The sequence below is a fragment of the Phyllobates terribilis genome, unplaced genomic scaffold (genome assembly GCF_046119375.1).
Source record: "Phyllobates terribilis strain yellow unplaced genomic scaffold, ASM4611937v1 Scaffold_4__5_contigs__length_816908805, whole genome shotgun sequence".
NCBI classification, from domain to species: Eukaryota; Metazoa; Chordata; class Amphibia; order Anura; family Dendrobatidae; genus Phyllobates; species Phyllobates terribilis.
In genome coordinates, this window is record NW_027362764.1 from 428,593,353 (window position 1) to 428,615,587 (window position 22,235).

The 22,235-nt window shown below is 44.3% G+C and overlaps 1 protein-coding gene across 2 annotated transcripts in view; it reads right to left on the reverse strand.

Moving 5' to 3' along the window:
• CDH18 (cadherin 18) overlaps positions 1-22,235 on the reverse strand; it is a 1,254,587-nt gene that overhangs the window by 1,162,161 nt on the left and 70,191 nt on the right. The window contains exon 1 of one of the 2 annotated variants that reach the window (XM_073678633.1): positions 9,550-9,645. The exons of the other annotated variant lie outside the window; for it this stretch is intronic. The gene's annotated coding sequence lies outside the window, so the exon portion shown is untranslated. Of the gene's footprint in view, positions 1-9,549; positions 9,646-22,235 lie in introns of those variants that run through there. 2 annotated transcript variants of the gene reach the window in all.

Below are 22,235 nucleotides of genomic sequence, written 5' to 3' on the forward strand. Positions count from 1 at the left end.
CCTGAACCAGGTTCCTCATGGGAGAACGTTTGTTCCACCAAATTTACAGAACAAGGTACTGTCCTGGGCACATGCCTCTAAGATCGGAGGTCATTTTGGGGTCAAGCGTACCACAGAGCTTCTCCAACGCTCATATTGGTGGCCTCGGTTATCCCAGGACGTTAAGGAGTATGTCCAAGCATGTGTCTCCTGTGCGAGAAATAAACCATCCCGTCAGAAGCCAGCTGGTCTTCTTCATCCATTACCTGTGGCGGATAGACCTTGGGAGCTGGTTTGGATGGATTTTATTGTGGAGTTGCCTAAGTCCCGGGGAAACATGACTATATGGGTGGTGTCTGACCATTTCTCTAAGATGGTTCACCTGGTCCCTCTGCCTAGGGTTCCTTCCTCCCTGGTTCTGGCATCATTGTTCATTCGTCACGTTTTCTGTCTCCACGGGATGCCTGATAGGATTGTCTGTGATCGCGGACCACAGTTTTCCTCCCGGTTTTGGAGAGAATTGTGTAATTAGCTCGAAATTGAGCTAAATCTTTCCACTGCTTATCACCCAGAGACCAATGGTCTGGTGGAACGCACTAACCAGACGCTGGTGACATACTTGCGCCATTTCGTTTCAGCCAACCAGAATGACTGGTCGATATTGCTTCCCTGGGCAGAGTTTGCCTTAAACAACGCAATGGCGGATTCCACGGGTCAGACTCCATTTCTCCTAAATAATGGCCAACATCCGCGAGTCCCGGTTCCTATGCCGGTTTCCTCTGTGGAACCTGGGGTCAGAGATTGGGCTCAGGAGGTGCGGGAGGTTTGGGATCATACCCAGGAGGCTATTTTGGCTTTGAAGAATCGGATGAGAGAGTCGGCAGACGCTCATCATTGTCCAGCCCCCTTATTCTCCCCGGAGTGTGGCTCGCGGCTCGCAACATTAGAGTATGCGGGGAATCCGCTAAGTTTGCTCCCCATTTTATTGGTCCGTTCAGAATCCTGGCCAAAATAAACCCCGTAGTGTACCGGTAACAATTACCTCGACACATGAGGATTCACGACACCTTTCATGTGTCGCTTCTCAAGCCGGTTCGTCTGACCAAATTTTCGGATCCCCAATCTGCTCCAGACACCAGGGGTGATGATTTTGAGGTACAGGCGATTGTGGGGTCTAAGATAGTTCGGGGGAAAAAATTTTACCTCGTACACTGGAGGGGTCATGGATCTGAGGATCGTTCCTGGGAGCCAGTGGACCACATTCAGGCCCCCCTGCTCATTGAGGAATATGAGCGTCAAGTAGGGGGGGAGGTTAGAAGGGGAGATAATGTGTAGTGCCGGCGTCCCTGCCCTCTGCTAGGCAGGGACGCTGCTCCCCTCACCGCTCTGCCCCGTGCCCGGCGTCCCTCTCCCGCTCTGCTGTCAGCGCGCGCTCCTTCCCGGCGTCCTCCTCCCGCTCTGCTCTCAGTGCGCGCTCCTTCCCGGCCCCTGTGCTTAGGGCGCGCGCGCGCTCCCCTCCTCTTAAAGGGGCCGCGCGCGCCGTCCTAAGGAGTCCCCGGCCAATGGCCGGAGGACTTCATCATATATAAGGCACCTCCTCCAAAGTGGAGGTGCCCGAGCAATGTTGTTTGCACCTGTGTCTCACCTGTGCTTCAGCCCTCAGGTCCCGTTGCCAGTTACCTGCCAGTTACCTGTCAGATTCCTGCCTGATTACTTGCTACCTGTCTGCTTGCCTGAGGTCCGATGGTCTGCCTTACAACTCCGGTCAGTCTGTCTATGGACCAGCTTGCCCGCTCACCTGGGAGCGCTTCTCCGTTACCTGCCTGCTTGCCAGCCCGGAGGCTCCGCTGTCACGTGCTGTGACCACCAGCTACTCCACACTCTTGCCCGCTCACCTGGGAGCGCTTCTCCGCTACCTGCCTGCTTGCCTGCCCGGAGGCTCCGCTGTCACGTGCTGTGACCACCAGCTACTCCAGACTCTTGCCCGCTCACCTGGGAGCGCTTCTCCGCTACCTGCCTGCTTGCCTGCCCGGAGGCTCCGCTGTCACGTGCTGTGACCACCAGCTATTCCTGAGACTCTTGCCCGCTCACCTGGGAGCGCTTCTCCGTTACCTGCCTGCTTGCCTGCCCGGAGGCTCCGCTGTCACGTGCTGTGACCACCAGCTATTCCTGAGACTCTTGCCCGCTCACCTGGGAGCGCTTCTCCGTTACCTGCCTGCTTGCCTACCTGGAGGCTCCGCCGTCACGTGCTGTGACCACCTGCTATTCCAGAGACTCTCGCTTGCTCACCTGGGAGCACACATTCTTCATCTGCCTTGCTAGCCTACCTGGAGGTTCAGCCATCACAGGTCGTACCTACCCCTTTATCCAGAGACTGCCCTGATCACTTGCCGTGTCCTCCTGCCCGTACACCCAGAGACTGTCCTGGTCACCTCCTGTGACTACCTGCCTGGTCGCCACCCGCTCCCTTACAAGGACCGCCCCCTTGTATTGTAGCCCAGAGGTTCCGCCTCCCAGACCCGTTACAGTTTGCTCGGGCCATGGAACCCGGTGGCACCCAAGCTCCCTCGCTCTCGGACCTCTGTCTTGAACTGTCCCGTCAGAGGTCCCAACAGGAGTCCATCCTGGGTCACCTGCGGAATGTCAATACTCGCCTGAACACTCTGTCTGATCCACCAACAACCTCCGCCAGTGCCATATCTTGCAATCCGGCAGCTCCGCTGCCCACTAATACCATGGTATCCTACCCCAGACCCCGGCTTTCTGCACCTCCTCGCTTCGGAGGCGACTCCGTCCAGGCTCGGGGCTTCTTAAATCAGTGCACCCTGCACTTTGAACTTTTGTCCCACCAGTTTAACTCCGACCGGGCCAAAATTGCCTTCATCATGTCCCATCTCACCGGGGAGGCCCTGGCCTGGCTAAATCCTCTATGGGAGAGAGGAGACCCCCTGGTGTCCAACTTGCCTGCTTTTCTCACGGCTTTCCGGAAAGTCTTCGACGAACCCGGACGGAAGACCTCATCTGCATCATCGTTGCTACGCCTCCGTCAGGAGAGTCTCACCGTGGGCCAATATGCCATACGGTTCCGTACCCTTGCCTCGGAGCTGGCCTGGGATAACGACGCTCTGGTTTCCGTCTTCTGGGAGGGTCTGTCCGGCCGTATTAAAGATGAACTTGCCGGTCGGGACATTCCTACCACTCTCGATGACTTAATAACTCTTGCCACCCGGATTGACCTACGGTTCCAGGAGCGTGCCAGAGAGGTCACCCGTGAGTGGAGGTTACCACGTCTAGCTCCTACTTTTCAGAAACCCGTCACTCCTTCTGTCTCTAACCAGGTACACCCTCCTGAGCCTATGCAGGTCGACCAGACCAAGATGGTCAAGACCCGTCAGGACTTACGCCGTGCCGAGGGGACCTGCTTCTACTGTGGCAGTAAGGAGCACCGGATCCGTGCCTGCCCGGAGAGGTCGGGAAACGCCTGTGTCTAGGTTCGCTCAGAGAGGTCCACCTAGACAAGAATAAATCCTCTCCATCCCTGCTGTTGTCAGTTTCAATCATCTACGGGGAGAACCGTTATTTCGAACTAGCCCAACTGGACTCTGGAGCAGCCGGGAATCTTATTTCACAGTCCCTGGTAGAGAAATATCGCATCCCCACCAAACCTCTGGCTGTACCCTTGTCTGTGGCTGCCGTGGATGGGGGGCTCTTACCACGCCCCATCCAACTCATCACCGAATCCATTACTCTGCAGGTGGGAATGCTGCATTCTGAAAGTATCTCCTTTCATGTTCTGCCTGGACTCTCTCACGCCCTCTTGCTAGGTCTGCCTTGGCTCCAGAAACATGCACCCGTGCTTGACTGGCAAACCGGAGAAGTCCTTCGCTGGGGACAAGACTGTCATAAGACCTGCCTGGTTCCCGTCCATCCCGTCCGTCCCTCTCCTACCCCAGCTAATCTACCTGGACTTCCAATTCCTTATTGGTTTTATGATGATGTCTTTAATAAAAAGGAGGCACAGACATTACCCCCTCATAGACCATACGACTGTCCCATCGACCTGTTACCCGGTACTACTCCTCCCCGTGGGCGTATTTATCCTTTATCCGCTGCTGAGACCCGGTCGATGTCCGAATATATTGAGGAGAATCTGGCCAGGGGATTCATCCGGAAATGTAGCTCCCCGGCGGGAGCAGGCTTCTTTTTCGTCAAAAAGAAGGACGGCTCTCTCCGTCCCTGTATAGACTATAGAGGCCTAAACCAGATCACGGTGAAGAATAAGTACCCCCTTCCGCTCATTCCAGAATTATTTGATCGTCTGAGGGGGGCTAGAATCTTCACCAAACTAGACCTCCGTGGGGCGTACAACCTGGTTCGTATCCGTCAAGGGGATGAATGGAAGACGGCATTCAACACCCGGGACGGCCACTATGAATACCTGGTAATGCCCTTTGGTCTCTGTAATGCTCCTGCCGTCTTTCAAGAGTTGGTCAATGACATCTTCCGGGACCTTCTCTACTCCTGCGTAGTGGTGTACCTGGACGACATCTTGGTCTTCTCTCCGGATCTCCAGACTCACCGGAGGGACGTTCGTCAGGTCCTGCTCAGGCTCAGGCAGAATCACCTCTTCGCTAAATACGAGAAGTGCCTCTTTGAGCAGACCTCGCTTCCGTTTTTGGGCTACATTATTTCTCAGACCGGCCTACGAATGGATCCAGAGAAACTGTCTGCCATCGAGAAATGGCCCCGACCGGAGGGGTTGAAGGCCATTCAGCGGTTCCTGGGCTTCGCCAACTACTACCGCCTCTTCATACCACACTTCTCTTCCCGAACTGCCCCAATTTCCGCGCTCACCCGTAAGGGTACTAATCCCAAAGAGTGGCCGCCCGAAGCAGAAGAAGCCTTTCTTTCCTTAAAACAGGCCTTCTCTTCCGCCCCGGTGCTGCATCGCCCGGACGGCAACAAGCAGTTCTTCCTGGAAGTGGACGCCTCCTCCTCTGGAGCTGGAGCGGTACTTACTCAAAAATCTTCTTCCGGGAGGATGGTAACTTGCGGCTTCTTCTCTAAACTCTTCTCCTCCTCAGAGCGCAATTATTCCATAGGAGATCGAGAGTTATTGGCCATCAAACTGGCATTGGAGGAGTGGCGTTACCTGCTTGAGGGGGCTCTTCACCCGGTAATAATTTACACTGACCACAAGAACTTGGCTTACCTCCAGCATGCCCAGAGACTTAACCCGCGCCAAGCCCGGTGGTCCTTGTTTTTTGCTCGTTTTGATTTTGTCCTTCATTTTCGCCCGGCTGACAAAAACGTCAAGGCGGACGCCTTGTCTCGATCCTTTCTGGTATCTGATCTCGAGGAAGATCCGAAACACATCATCGATCCCGCCAGAGTAATGCAGGTGGCTCCCGTGAGTCTAAATCGTCTCCCTCCCGGAAAGACGTTCGTATCAGTACCTGATCGGGAGAAGATCCTTCACTGGGGTCACTCGTCTAAACTGGCTGGCCACGCTGGTCAGAAGAAGACCCTCCAGCTTATTTCCCGGCACTACTGGTGGCCTACCCTGCACAAGGATGTAATAGACTTTGTTTCTGCCTGTGTGTCCTGCGCCCGCAACAAGGTTCCGAGACATCTGCCAGCCGGTCGCCTCCTTCCGCTCCCAGTACCTGCTGCCCCCTGGCAGCATATTGCAATGGACTTCATAACTGACCTCCCACTCTCTGCCGGTTGTACGGTCATTTGGGTGGTCGCTGACCGCTTCTCCAAGATGGCTCATTTCGTTCCCCTGCCAGGCCTCCCGTCTGCACCCGAGCTAGCTAGAGACTTTATTCGTCACATCTTCCATCTTCATGGCCTGCCCCTCCACATCGTGTCGGATCGTGGGGTACAGTTCACCTCACGCTTCTGGAGAGCCACTTGTAAACTACTAGACGTCACCCTGGACTTCTCTTCCGCTTACCACCCACAGTCCAATGGTCAAGTGGAGCGGATCAATCAGAACCTGACCAGTTACCTCCGGCACTTCGTTAATGCCCACCATTCTGACTGGGTGGATCTCCTACCATGGGCCGAGTTCTCTTACAATAATCACGAGAGCGAATCCTCCTCCAAATCCCCGTTTTTTGTAGTCTTTGGTCAGCATCCTCGGATTCCTTTTCCTGTCTCCACCTCGGTGGACAACCCGGCTGCGGAATCTCTCGTTAGCAAATTTTCCTCCATTTGGGAGAGTACCCGATCCGCACTCCTTCAGTCGTCCGAGCGGATGAAAAGACACGCTGACAAAAAACACCTGGATCCTCCTCAATTTCATCCAGGAGATAAGGTCTGGCTCTCATCTAAATATGTTCGACTCAAGATACCCTCTTACAAGTTAGGGCCTCGGTTCATCGGACCTCTGGAGGTCACCAGTCAGATCAACCCGGTGGCCTATAAATTGAAACTCCCGGCCAACTTACGGATCCCTAACTCCTTCCATGTATCTCTCCTCAAACCTGTGGTACTTAACTCTTTTTCCAAGTCTACAGGTACGCCTCCTGCTCCGGTTTCTGCTGAGGACGAGTTTGAGGTAGAGAACATTCTTGCCACCAAAAGGGGAAGAGGAAAGACCTTTTTTCTGGTAGATTGGAAGGGGTTTGGTCCTGAGGAGAGAACGTGGGAGCCCCGGGAGAACATCCATGCCCCTCTCATCCTAGCTAAATTTCTGTCTGGCCTAAAAAAGGGGGGGCCTAAAGGGGGGGGTACTGTAGTGCCGGCGTCCCTGCCCTCTGCTAGGCAGGGACGCTGCTCCCCTCACCGCTCTGCCCGTGCCCGGCGTCCCTCTCCCGCTCTGCTGTCAGCGCGCGCTCCTTCCCGGCGTCCTCCTCCCGCTCTGCTCTCAGCGCGCGCTCCTTCCCGGCCCCTGTGCTTAGGGCGCGCGCTCTCCCTCCCTCTTAAAGGGGCCGCGCGCGCCGTCCTAAGGAGTCCCCGGCCAATGGCCGGAGGACTTCATCATATATAAGGCACCTCCTCCAAAATGGAGGTGCCCGAGCAATGTTGTTTGCACCTGTGTCTCACCTGTGCTTCAGCCCTCAGGTCCCGTTGCCAGTTACCTGCCAGTTACCTGTCAGATTCCTGCCTGATTACTTGCTACCTGTCTGCTTGCCTGAGGTCCGACGGTCTGCCTTACAACTCCGGTCAGTCTGTCTATGGACCAGCTTGCCCGCTCACCTGGGAGCGCTTCTCCGTTACCTGCCTGCTTGCCTGCCCGGAGGCTCCGCTGTCACGTGCTGTGACCACCAGCTACTCCAGACTCTTGCCCGCTCACCTGGGAGCGCTTCTCCGCTACCTGCCTGCTTGCCTGCCCGGAGGCTCCGCCGTCACGTGCTGTGACCACCAGCTATTCCAGAGACTCTCGCTTGCTCACCTGGGAGCACACATTCTTCATCTGCCTTGCTAGCCTACCTGGAGGTTCAGCCATCACAGGTCGTACCTACCCCTTTATCCAGAGACTGCCCTGATCACTTGCCGTGTCCTCCTGCCCGTACACCCAGAGACTGTCCTGGTCACCTCCTGTGACTACCTGCCTGGTCGCCACCCGCTCCCTTACAAGGACCGCTCCCTTGTATTGTAGCCCAGAGGTTCCGCCTCCCAGACCCGTTACATAATGTTAGGCGCCGGGCGCTTTCTGGATCAGAAATGGGTTCTGAATCATCAAGTGGATTCTGTGGTCTCCCATTCTGGTTCAGCCAGGGCTGATGCTGCTAAGCACCGCCGTCGGTCCCAACGCCTAGCCAATGCACGAGAGGTACAAGTGGTATCTTGTGGATTTGTACCTAGCAACATGAAGCACAGGTTGCGGAGAGAGACTAGGCCACCGCAGCCTAAGTCTAAAATGCATCGCACTGAGCATGCCCGTGACATGGCGCATCGTGATTGGTGGTTCAGGAAACAGCTGACCCGGTGACTTGGCACCGCCTGATTGGTCACAGGCGACGTCACCAATGGTGCGACAGTGGGGCAGGGCTTAGTTTTTAAAAGGTCCGCCCACAAACATGGTGGCACGCTCAGATCATTTGAGCTAGCTGTTTGGTTGTGCACGCATCTCTCCTGAGCTCCTCTAAGAGCCATATAGAGCGGGTCGGCTCAGTCCGGTGGCATGCCGGCTGAGTGCATGAGTACCTGGCGGAAATCACTCCCGCACACTAGCGTCTTCTCCTTAGCGTAGCGCCTGTATTGCAGACAGGGCTACTGCTCCTAGTCCGGTCACACGTCTCCCTGCGGTTCTTGGAGAATAGTGTGAACCGCTTTAGCGCCAATCACCATAGCGTAGCGCCTGTATCAAAGACAGGGCTACTGCTGTTCCCATGGTCGCACGTCTCCCTGCGGTTCTTGGAGATTGTGCGAACCATCTTACCCTTCCGTGTGCTTTAACACGAAGGGCTAAGATTTTTGTTAGGTGCGTCGCCGGTCGCTCTCCCTCCATGCAGTCAACGGAGATAGAGCATACCTCTATACCCTTTCCGGTGTGAAGTTAACACGGAGGGGTTATCTTTAGTTGGTTGTCTTCCCTTCTCACCCGGGAGGAGTTCGGCAGCAGTCCACCAGGCTGCATCGCGGACCCCGGGGTCAGTTGCGTTCCTATTTAATAAAGTGTTTGCAACCGTCCCCCTAACATTACCACTATGTACTTTATATTTATGATTGTTTATGTACACATGTTTATATCAGTGAAAAATATCTGTATACTGTAATTACAGCTATGCACTTTATTTTACCTATTACATTCTGCAATTTTTCTCACACTATTGCACTTTATACTATGTAGGTTTTTATAATATGTAGTTTTTTCTATGCATGGTGCTTTGCTGAGATGGGCGGACCTTTCCCTGTCAATTTTTTGACTGGTCACATCTAATCTGTGTTGTGTATGTGCACTCTGTCTTCCTCTATCTCGGCCCAGCTCCCAACATCACTATGGTGCCTACCCAGAATTTTTGCGTGACAAGTCCCTTTTCCAGACACCCGGACGACCACGGTCATCATGATGGCTGGTAGCCGGTCAGTGGCGTGTGCAGCTGGATGCACAAGTACCACTATAAACAGATTACACTGAACATTTTTCCAGTTACATGACTGGATTACTAAGTGACTGTAGGGGGAGTTGTTCATTGCACAACTTGAGGAAGCATGTAAGAACAAGTAAAAACACATGTTGGGGAACATGTTTTTTTATACTTTGAAAGATGAACCTTATTATTATTAAAAAATATTCTTGTTGTAAATAAATTAGTTGGGTCCATATGTTATTAATTCTACGATAGTTGCATATACTATTCATGCTATGAATGATGTATTTATCCTGAAATTCTGTTGTTTTGACACTTATTGTGCTTATATTACAACATGATTGTACTGTTGCCTATCATCTGGTTTTCTTTTCTTATATGTTTTTGGCACTGTAGCCTTTATATATGATTTGTATAATAACATTTGAATATTTTTAGCAGCAAAAACTCCTTTTTTTTTTTTTTTGCTAAGTTAATTCTTTGGAGTTGCTAATGGTTACTGTCATAAAGGGATCAACTGGCCTACCTTTTGAAGGGCCACACAGGCATATAAAAAGTTTTGGGAACTTAAAGTTTCTGATAGGTTCACTTTAATTAAAGTTTTATTTCATAACTGTTGAACCTAAACAGGCAGAGAAAAATGCACAAATTAGTTGGCATTTAGATAGATAACTGTGACCATAATTAATTCTCTTGTGTTTAGTAAAATGTAGAGAAGTTATAAAACACAATAAACTTGAAAAATGCAAAATGTAGAAAAAAAATTGGACCATTATGAATTAAAAAATGTGGCAAAGAAGATCCAGGACTGTTGAGCAACTAGACTCATACATCAGACAAGAATGGGACAACATTCCTCTACAAAACTCCAGAAATTAGTCTCCTCTCTTCCCAGATTTTTACATGCAGTTGTAAAAAAGAAGAGGTGATACTGCACAAAGGTAGACATAGACCTGTTCCAACTTTTTGAGATTTGTTGACGACATCAATTTCTAAATGAGTTAACTTTTTCAAATTAAATAAAGAAAACTTTCACCTATATGATATGTGTTGCATTCTTGTTGTGTTTACATTTTACACATCACCCCAACTTTTTTAATTGGGGTTGTATATCTACATGTTTTGAAGGTATTTGGAACTGTATAACCATAAAAAGATTAATACATAAATGGACACTAAAAGTAACATAGAAAAGAAGTAATATGTTCATCTACATGAGACTAATAGGCAAAAGTCTCTTTTAATGATTTGGGATATACATAGTTACATATACATAGTTAGTAAAGCCGAATAAAGACTTGCGTCCATCAAGTTCGACCTGTTAGTTCTGTAATTGCTAAAGTTGATCCAGAGGAGGGCAAAAACCCCAAATGATTTAGCCAATCTTCACTTGAGGAAAAATTCCCTCCCGACTCTGAAACCAGCAGTCAGAATAAATAATATGGATTAAATTAGCTTCAGCTCTTCCCCCATAACCAAAACGTTTGAAGAGGATGCAGTTAAATCCAATAAAATTAAAAAAGAGCATGAGTAGCACAGTCCCGTTGTATTGGAAGAACCTGGAATATCATTACATAGTGTTTATTGGTACATCCCTAAAAAGAAAGGCAAAATGTTTTGGCACTAAACCACTGGCAGGAAAAGAAAATTACATCATACATATGGCTCAATGATCACAAGTTCACCACAGAGAAAGAAAAATAGACAAAAAAATAAGGTATCCTTGATTGGATTTAAATCAAAAAGTCTTGTTTTTTGAATGCACGAGTGTTGACCAAACCAGAACTGAAGGCAGCAATTCATTTGTAACAATACACAAATACTAGTATAGAATATAAAAGGCTTGACTGCAGAAATCCAGAAACAAGAAACATGATGTGACAGGACTGCACTCAGCACGACAACATAATTAAGACAGCTGGTACTGAGGACAAAAGGTGCATTGATGAATTCGACAGTTTTAACCTGAATGTGGGACCTACTTTGGTAAAAAAAAAAAATTCTATGAATTCAAGAAACTATAGAACCTGACGCATTTCTAAAAAAAAATAGCGCAGATGGCTGAAAAAAAGACAGGAATTTCTTATATTAAAACTGAAATGGGAATAAAGTTTATTCTTACATAGCAACTCATTATAAAAACGCAAATGTCGAAGAAAGACTTCTTTCATACTATTGGTAGCTGAAGGCTATCACAGGATTCTGTTGGGCTACTTCTTATAAATTTTGGTATATTATAAATTTACAAGAAATGATCAATATATTTTCTTAATCTTCTCACCCTTTTATCTTCATCTAACAAGCAGATATTAAAGAAGTAATTAAAGCTATACAAGATCAAAAACATCAGAACAAATGATCCACTAAGGACATTGTGCCCACAAGAGAACCACAGATTTTTTTTTTAGCATTTTCTGCCTGCGAATGATTGCAAATATACATCAACACAACATTTAGAAAAATGTAAGAAACAAGCAGAGATGAAGATGAATATAAAGGCTTTGAACAAGCTTGAAAGATAACATTTTAACAATTGTTATTATGGTGTTTTTGTAACAAATGTAAAATAAAGAAAACATAAACTAGTACATTTTAATTGTGTATCTAGACTGTTTCCCAGGATACTTCAATATTGGCTTCACATAACTTGGTTTCAAACTACTATGATGCAGATCCAAAGAACGGCTGATTTTTCATTAGCACTCACATGATTATTGCATGAATTTGTAATAAAGATTACTTAATAAACACTCAGGTTGATTTTTAAATCCTCAGGCTATCTAGCTTAGCAAAAATATGATTATACAGATGATGTGATAGTTCTCAATGTTTTAGCTTTACAGTAAATATAACCTATGTCAATGATAATATTCATTTAAATAAGTAAACTACACTAAATGAGAGTCATGAAAGTTTGATGTAATTAATCTGCAAATTATTTGGGAATGAAAAGTCCCTAATTCTATATTAGAGTTACACATCCCAATCAAACAGAATTTAGGCAATAGGAGGGCAATTACAGTACTGTATATACACATATGACTATTTAACGGTAATGAATATGATAATACCGTAGCAGACAAATCCAATGAAACTCCAGTCCTTGAGAACCCACGTAACATACTATTCATAGTAAATAAATGTTTATATTTAAGAAGAGAGTCACTGATATTTATCTTCTTATAAATGGATGGTGTACTGGTATTATCCAATACCCCTTTCAATAATACAGTGCACTAACGGACTGTTCATGCTTTTTTTAGGTAAAAAACAGTCCAAAATGTATTAATTTCAGTCAATTTTAATCAGGCAGACTGTTCTGTGCAGAACACTGACTCCATCTGACAGTGTCACTGTTAAAGGCAAAGTAATAAAGCCATATTCAATAACACCCTACACTTCTTCTCCACTAGTAAACTTACCAAAAGCAAATGATGTCCATTGTTACCTGTAATTGTTATTACTACTGGTCATGGTGCCAGTGGTAGAGGTGGTGCTTCTGCTACTGGTAGATCCCACAGTCTTAGCTTTGTCATTGTATTGTTTTCTTTTACACTATCCTGTCCATAGTCATTGCCACTTTTTTTTTTAACTATACAACTTTTGACAATCTTTTTAACTCCAATTATTCAACCATTGCCAATAATGTCATCACAAAAAACCCTAGTTAGTTAGCTGCATGTACAGAAAGTAACATATATAAGCAGAGCATAATATAGGTGTGGTGTGTATGGTTGTGAATAATGATGAGCGCAAGTGCTCGTCACTCGAGTTTGCCGTGGGTGCTCCAGTATGCCCTGAGTATCACAGGTGCTCCAATGACATATTTGAGCCCTGTGGCCGCATGTTTTGATGTTGTTAGACAGCCACAAAACATGTGGGGATTGCTCATTTTTGTCAGGCAATTCCTGCATGTTTTGAGGCTTTCTAACAGCCCTGAAACATGCGGCCGTGGAGACTCGAACATGTCACTCAAGTACCTAGGATACTCAGTGCATACCCGAGCAACCTTGGCAAACTCAAGTAATGAGCACTTGCGCTCATCACTAGTTGTGAAATTGGGTTAGTAAGAATTATGCGCAAAAACAGACATGAACAATTAAATGTCTACTTTAGATTTCTACTTAACAAAACTCAACTTCTTTCCAAAAAACTATGTAATAAAAAAAATTAGTAGATGAACATCCAAAAAGCCAACACCTGTTGTGCTGCATTGGTGTGGATTGTTCAGGTTTGGAAAATATTTTTTAAATAATACATATACATAGGTAGATCACTGCAGTTAAATATCTGGATTTTTGAGAATATTCTATTACATTTAGAAAAAAAGCCTTTTCCACAAAAAGGATTGGCAAGAAATGCAAAAACTCAGTAGAGTTATTTGTGACAAGCAAGCATACTGTCCGTGACTGATTCACTTGTCATATTTTTTCAGTGAAAAATATTGTGCTTCCTTGCAGATGCTTTTTAGTGCATAAAGAATGAAGAAAAAATGTGTAATAGTATTTCAGATGCACCAGGCTAAATGCCAACTACACCATATCACTAATTAATCACAGAGTCTAGCAATGCTGCTAGCATTTTTTCATTTTCCCCTATCAATTGTATCTCTGTATAATTTGTTGACTACACTCATCTTCCTTAATGCTGTAGTTATACAGCACATTACTGTCTGGAGTATGTGTCCATTGTTTTATGGCTTTCTTTTCCTCTATTTCTGAAGTGTGAGCTCAGACACCCACTCATTATTCTAAATAACCCTAAAATGGCTGCTGCATCCCTTACCTTGGCTTTTATACAGGCTATAATAGCACCTTCTGATTGATTGTGCTATACCATATATCGTGATAGCTGCAAGACATTATGAGGAAGAAGGGGCTAATGTAATCTTCTGGAATGTGTATTATGGAAGCTATCATTTTTTTGCCATTTCATTCAAATTGAACATTGTTTGAATTTGCATAGATCTGCAAATGTATTTACTTTACTCACTTATATAGCACCATTATTTTCACAGCACTTTACAGACATTATCAGCGCTGTCTCTATTGGGGCTCACAATCTAGATTCCCTATCAGTATGTCTTTGGAGTGTGGAAGGAAACTATAATACCCAGAAAAAAACTACTTAAACACGGGGAGAACATACATTCTCCTTGCAGATATCCTTGGTGGGATTTGAACCCAAGACCCTAGTTGTGCAAGGCTACAGTGCTAAACACTATGCCACTGTGCCATTTTTACATACATTTGATTGGCTGCTAATAATTTTGTTCATCTCTATTACACACCTATAAATATTGTAATAGTTAAACATAAAATTAAATTCAAATAGAAAAAAATATTACAATAATATATGTACATGTTTATGTAGCATCGGCGTCTCTGCCTCCAGCTAGGCAGAGACGCCGTCCCTCTCACCTTCCTGTTCTGCGCGCGGCGTCCTCCAGCGCTTCTTCCCTCGCTGCTGCCGGCGCGCGCTCCTTCCCGGGCACTGTGCTTAAGGCGTGCGCGCGCGCGCTCCCCCTCTCTTAAAGGGGCCATGCGCATCGTCCTAAGGAGTCCGCAGCCAATTGCCGGAGGACTTCCCATATTTAAGGCACCTTCTCCAAAATGGAGGTGCCCGAGCAAAGTTGTTTGCACTGTGTCTCACCTGTGCTTCAGCCCTCAGGTTCCGCTGCTAGCCTGACTTCTCGTCCAGCCTGCCAGCCTGTTATCTGTCCATTACCTGCGGAGCCTGCCAGCCTGCTCACCTGGAGCGCTCACCTGTTACCTGCCTGTTACCTCCCTTGGCTATCTGCCCGCTCACCTGGGAGCATCCGCCTGCCCCATCTGTCAGACCGCTCACCTGGGAGCGTCCACCAGTTACCTGCCTGTTACCTGCCTCGTCTGTCAGACCGCTCACCTGGGAGCGTCCACCAGTTACCTGCCTGTTACCTGTCTCGTCTGTCTGCCTGCTCACCTGGGAGCGTCCACCAGTTACCTGCCTGTTACCTGCTGTGTCCGTCAGCCTGCTCACCTGGGAGCGCCCACCAGTTTCCTGTCAGTTACCCTCCTCGTCTGTCTGCCCGCTCACCTGGGAGCACCTGCCTGTTTTCTGCCAGCCTGCCTGGAGACCCTGCAGTCACTTGCTGGTAAACCTTCCTGCTAAACCTAAAGACTGCTACTCGCCCTGCTTTCTCGAACTGTGACCACCTGTCAGCTACTAGAGACTTCCACTTGCTTGCCGTGTCCATCCACCATACCGGTCCGTCCCAGCCATCTGACCCGTGGGAGCCACCTGCTCTCTTACAAGGTCGTCCCCAGAGTAGCACCTGGTCCCTCTGCCCGGATCCTCCCTGGTCACGGTGTCGTTAGCTGCCGTACGACCAGGGTCGGTTCGGGTGAATACTTAGTCACGCCCCTCTGGGTCCCTCCTTGCACCTCAGCACAGAGGTTCCACCGCTCGGACCCGTAACAGATTAAATGTGCTTTACAAGTTTGACAGATGTATCTTCACTATAAAACATACTATTAAATAATTTGTCTTTGAAAATTGCTTGTACTTCCAAGTAGTGGAGAGTTATGTACCAGCCATAAATGAAAAAGTATAAACTGTAGCTGATCAGACAGAATTAATGTTAAAAGCCCAAGCTCACAGAACCCTTGGGAGTTTGTTCAATAACAACATTTCTAAGATGTCCTGGGCAGTAACACTGTATTTTTTACAGTTATTTGCACCTCTGAGGCCAAGTTGTTAAACCTCAGCTCTATGTGGAAATTAAAGAAAGAACAAGATAGAAATGATTGTTCTATAGACTGAGATCATCATCTCGGCAACGGAAAATACAGAGGGTGGTGAATAACTATCTTTTTTTTAAGATTTATTAATCATCATTTTATTCATAGAAAATGTCTTATATCAGCTAAACAAGATTATTATAGATACATGTTTATATTGGATATTTTCCTATTTCATAAGGAAGCAAAGTCTTTGAAGGATTATACAGTGACAATTGAAGCAACATATTTGAGACATTTGTAACTACAAAGAGAACATATTTTAATCATTGTCACCTTTGAACAATATTTGTCATTTTACATATATAAATTGTAAACTTTACCCACCAGTTCTCATACTCTCCTAAAATAGTAATTGTTCATGTACATAATGTAATAATCTTCTGTATTTTTAATGTTTACCCCTTGCAACCCTTTGGCGGATACCTTAGTGCAGTTCTTCCAATTTTTTGTTATGTTATTTTAACATTTAAAAACAAAGATGATCAATTTGTATGTAAATTTATTGTCAATATTGTTTTTTTTTGTTTAGTATACAAAATCATCCCTGATCACAAGATGGTCAAGTGTGATGATAGCAAAACAATCAGAAATGTATCATAATAGCATGATAGCCATACAGACCCTGTGGCAGTTGAACACCCCAATGCAAATTTTGTCTCGCTCAATCATATTTTGCAAAGCATAAATTTGAAGTGGCGGTCATTACATAAATCAGCTCTCACATGGGTATAGCTTTACTACAAAAGACATCATGATACTTAGTAGCAATGAAGTAGAAGCCCAACGTTCATTTATTTACTTATTTTTTAATTAATACTTAAAGACAATCTGTTGGCAGGTTTTTGTTATGTTATCTGAGAGCACCATGATGTAGGGGCTAAGAGCATGATTTCAGCAACGCGCCACTTACTAAGCTGTGATTTCCTGTTTTAATAAAATCAGTGTTTTATCTGCGAAATATAATTACAGGACAAGCTGCCATGTACCTCCTAGTCCAACCACACCCCTGATTAGCAGCTTTATGTCAACATACATTGTACATAGAAAGCTGCTAATCAGTAGCTTGGGTGGGGTTACACAGGGTTCAACATTCTGACCTCTGCTACATCTGTAGCTGAAAAAACTGTGATTCTATCATAACTGTTGCACTCAGAAAATTATGTGATATATTACTGGAATCAGGGTCTGTATCCCTACACCATGTTGCTGCCAGATTACAGTGAAAAAACCTGCTGGCTGACAGATTCCCTTTAAGTCATGTACTAGAGAAGGTTTTGTAATTTTGTGACATTTCAAGTTACTTAATTACAGGTAATTATAGCAGTCCTTCATAGTACGAGTAAATCACATTACAGTGAATGGAAATAGTACAAGATAAAGACCCTGATTCCTCAAAGAAATTTGGTGCAAATTACTTAGATAAGGTTGCCAAATTTTGTCCAGGGACTATTGCAAGATTTTTGGTGTAGCGCACAGAGGTGCGGGCACCTCTTCATGAATCAGGAGCTTCTCAATTCACCACATTCCCTCATCAAGGCAAGCGAGTAAATCGTCGGTCTTGATGATTCGGAGTTAAAATCTTTGGTGTGGTCTGGTTATTAGTTGGGAAATATGGAGATTTTTCTAGATAGCCTCTAATTTCTGACTTGTTACATCCTACCAAACCAACATCCAAGTAAAGTAAGGTCAAATATTTATTGTTTGAGCTTCCTGTAAATTGTACTATTTTTTTTTTATCTACTAACAATGCAAAACCAATAAAGCAATATCAAACTATATTTTATTTCATATTATTATTGGAGAATACTGAAATGTGAAGTTTGAACCAGAGACCTGTTAGAAGGGCGGTTTCAGACAACTTTATCATAATGGAATGCAACCGACCCCGGGGTCTGCGATGCAGCCTGGAGGACTGCTGCCGAACACTTTCCAGCTGAAACGGAAAGCAACCAACTTAAATGATAAACCCTTCCGTGTTACTGCACACAGGAACGGGTATAGCGGTTCGCTCTATCTCCGTTAACAGCACGGGAGATGTGCGACCGGGAAACTATCTGTAGCCCTGTTAACTACACAGGGACTACACTGGCGGCGCTAGGATGCGTGTGTGACTACGCCAATGGGTACACATGCCTCCAGCCAGTGTGCTACCGGACTGCAGGGTATTACTCCATGTGTCTTACAGGCGAAAGCCGTGAACAGGACGTCTGCAGGCTGCTCGCGGTGTTAGGCGACCCCTTTGGCTGAGCCAGACTGCTAGACGAAGCTACCTGCCTCTATGGAGTTAACCTGCCTCTATGGAGCTAACCTGCCCAGCGGAAACTACACGTGGAACAGAGTCGTCCACACACCAGTATCACTGCTCAATGATCAGAGCGCGCCGCCATGTTTGTGGGCGGGCCTTTTAAAGACTAAGCCCTGCCCACCGACGCGCCATTGGTGACACTACCCGTGGACCAATCAGGCGGTGCCAGGTCACCGGGTCAGGTGGGTGCCAAACCACCAATCACGATCCGCCAGGTCACGGGCTTGCTCAGTGCGGCGAATCCTGGACTTAGACTCCAAAAGCCCTGTCTCCCTCAGCAGCCTATGCTTAACATTGCTAGGCACAAATACCCAGGAGACAATCTGCACATTTTGTGGACCAGCTAGACGTTGGGGCTGACGATGATGCTGAGCAGCCTCAGCCCCAGCTGGACCAAAATGGGAGACCGCAGAAGGTTCTGGACCCATTTCGAATCCAGCAACAGACCGACACCTAACAAGTCCTCTGTCTATGCCCCAGAACATGACAGGCACCTCCTTTATAGTACATTTGCTTTAGTATGAACATACACACTTTGATTAGGAGTTGATAAATGGTAATCCTGTAGAATAAACTACTTGTGCCTTTTGAAAATTAAATTCTTGTTAAAGTAGATACCAGTATGGTTTATAATAATTCTTTCTTAAGTGGCGATTATATGCAGCTATTTTATCTATACGCAGTCTAGACTATAACCTGCCAGTTATAGATTTAAGCTAAGTGTAATTGATAGAAATATAAGCAGATTGCAATTATAGAATATTTTTACAGAACAATGTCGTTTTAATTACTGCTTGTTGAGAAGAGATTGTCTGTATGAATATAGCTACATTGTTTGAGTCTGGCTATGCAGGAAAACCATGCTAAACAATAGTGATATTAAGTAGTGCAATATTTTCATGTTAGTTTTATTAATAATGATTTTAATCATGACAACAATAATGCTAAATTAATTTTTTGGCAAGAAAAACTTTTAGGAACTGATTCACTAAACTAACTACTTTCCTTTCAATCATTTTTCCTGAAAAATGAAGGGAAAAAAACTTTGTTATTTTTCCATTAAGTGGGAAAAGTATAGAAGCAAGTAAAGTTCATCTTAGAGGTTGCCCTTTAATTTGCTTTGAAAAGACATTTCTCAAAGCCCTGTCTTCAGACAAAAAAGCTCTTTAGGGATTTCAGCCTGAACATTTTTCCAGGTAAATAACTAGTTTCAGTTAAAGATGCTACCTTGGGTATAGATAAACCTTTTAATCAATACGAGAAAGGGAAAGGAAGGAGAAGTTTAACCTAAAAATACAATCTTGAACAATGAAATAAAAATTATGATTTTTATTAAAGAGAACAAAAATAGCTTTTTTTCAATCTAATACTTTTATAGCTCTACTTGTTTGAATGTATTGTTTGTGACGCAATAGAATGTATTATGCAAACGTTTATTCTTCACAGATTGTGACTCTTTTCCTGCATCATGTAAAAAAAAAAGCAAAAATATTTTCTCATTTATAACAAGTAGGATCAAAGGACAAAGAAAAAAGGCTAAAAAAAACATAAATTAGGTAATGGGGGGGGGCATACCCTAAAGTACCAAAAAACAAAAACAGTAACACAAAAATGCAGTGTGTATGACAAAAGAAAGCACAAGAAAAAAATCTGTACACATATTCTCTTACATCTTCATGTTAATGAGATAATATAATTGGAAACAATAAAATCTTGCATATTTATCACACTCCGTACTAAAAAATGCTTTGAATATATATGTATATCTGAGTTATTTGCTTGAAGTGATTGTGGTGTGGTAGGTTTATTATAACCTCTACCACAAAGTCTATGTTTCCTTTTCTATGGGATTTTTGGAGTGCTTTTAAATTGTTCTTTTTCAAATTTAATGATTGTATTTATCTCATTAAAATAATGATGTAAGAAACACTATATATTTGTTATTGTTAGTGTGTTTTCGTTTGTCATGCACACTTTATTTTTTCTAGTCCTGTTATATCAATAAGATATGTCACTAAAGTCCTGAGAAAAATCAAGCATGGCTGATGGGTTCAATATAGAATGATGTTTGGAATACCTTTACATCAGTGTCTTAGTATAAAACATTTCTCTAAAGTCATCAAGTCCAACACTAATTCAGGTGACTTATTCAGTTTACGGACTATCAACAAACAATAGAGTAAATAGTGCCGTGATTACATCCATGCTGACAGTAACTAAACATTTTGGTCCCAAAATCCTACAAGAGGGATCCAAGGAGCCCCACAAACAACATTTAGAAAAAAACCCACAATGGGCCCGCTTTTAATAGTTCATTCCAAATGGTCCCACCCTTCAAATGGCACAACCCATCTGTCCCTCATCAACTGTTGCTCTAGAGTATCTCTACTATGCTTCCAACGTGTTTCGTATACATGCAATAACCGTATCAGGGACAGGTGATTTCATCTATTTATTAGATCTGGTCCCTATCTATCATGGAATACTTTTAGACTCTTAAATGGATTGCTCTCTTGTTGAAGGATTGTTGTGAGACCAAATCAATCACTGAACTATTTACTGTTTATTGATAGTCCGTAATCTAGGTAAGGCATCCATTTTGAATTTCTGTTAGCTGTGATGACTTAGATATATATATATATGACTAACCCTAAAATGGTTTAAACTGAACAAAGGAGGGCACCACCTAATGATAAGGAGGGATCCACAGGTGCATATCAAAATAAGTAAGCTACCAAAGAAAAAAAAAGTATATGCACACTATTGAGATCACCTCAAAAAATGACAAATTTTTATTGGTCACATAACAAAACATCAAACCACTACAAAATTAAAAACATTAACAAGCACAAAAAGTCATAGAATAGAACACACTAGGTCTATGTTAAGGCCCAGCGACCATAGCCTGTGGTTATGGGTCCAAAACAACACACGATAAGTAAGATAATAAAGTGCACCAATGGAATAATTAAAGATATGACTCACAATGAACCATGTAGATGATATGATGTTAATTCAATATATAAAGTGCTCAGTGCAATACATGGAAAAAATAATCCAATATGATATATGGAAATATACCTGTATCAAGATTTTAACAATATAGTTAGCTGATCACTGAATTTAGATATAATACATGATTAGTAGTAAACAGTCATAATTTAACATACAAAGTGCTTAGTGCAAGCAATAGATCAAACAGTCCATGTAAATATCTCAAATAATATAGTAAAGGAACGTACCCGTAGAACATAGATGTGACAATTAGATATCCTGAACACTAATATGAGTCAAAGTCTAGCAGAGGCATATAATCCCATCCAGTGTAGGTGCAAATAGGTCATAGACAAGGCAGATATATATATTAATTCATGCCATAAAACTCCACCATATTTGAGAGGGACATTAACCAGGACAACAGCATTTGTCATTTTTTGAGGTGATCTCAATAGTGTGCACATACTTTTTTTCTTTGGTAACTCTAAAATGGTGGCTATAAAGTCTTGCCTTATGCTAGTGTTATAACGTTTATCATATACTTATTGTTTTTCCATACAATTTAATGGTGAAAAAGCTACATTATTCTTTACTATCACATTGAAACTAAATAAACAACCATATTTAACAAGCAATTATACACCAGCCATAAAAACAACTATTTTATGTGCTATTGCAGTTTTTTCTACATTTTAAAGTTTTTCTTTTAAAGAAATATCTTGAAAATGCTCATGATTTTATAAGCAGCGCTCCAATGTTTAGCGATCTTTATAACTGTCACAGCCTAAGCAACTTCAAAGTATTAGCAAGAAGCTGGCTCTGTGATTAGTACAGTTGCTTTGTATCATTTAGAACTTGGCTTCAAATCCCACCAAATACATTACCTGCAATGAGTTTATAAGTTAAGCAAGCATAATAAATAAATCATCTAAACTACTTTTATGAGATTTGGATGTTTTGGAGTGGACATTTTGTTTTCTTGAGAACACCGGCAGTCTGTATGAGAATTAAAATCTCATCTTAACAACTGTGTTTTTGAGGTTATAATTAGTGTTGAGCCACCCACGTAGTGTTCGAGTTCGGTTCGGTTCGTCGAACACCCGTGTGTTCGCCGAACTGTTCGTCGAA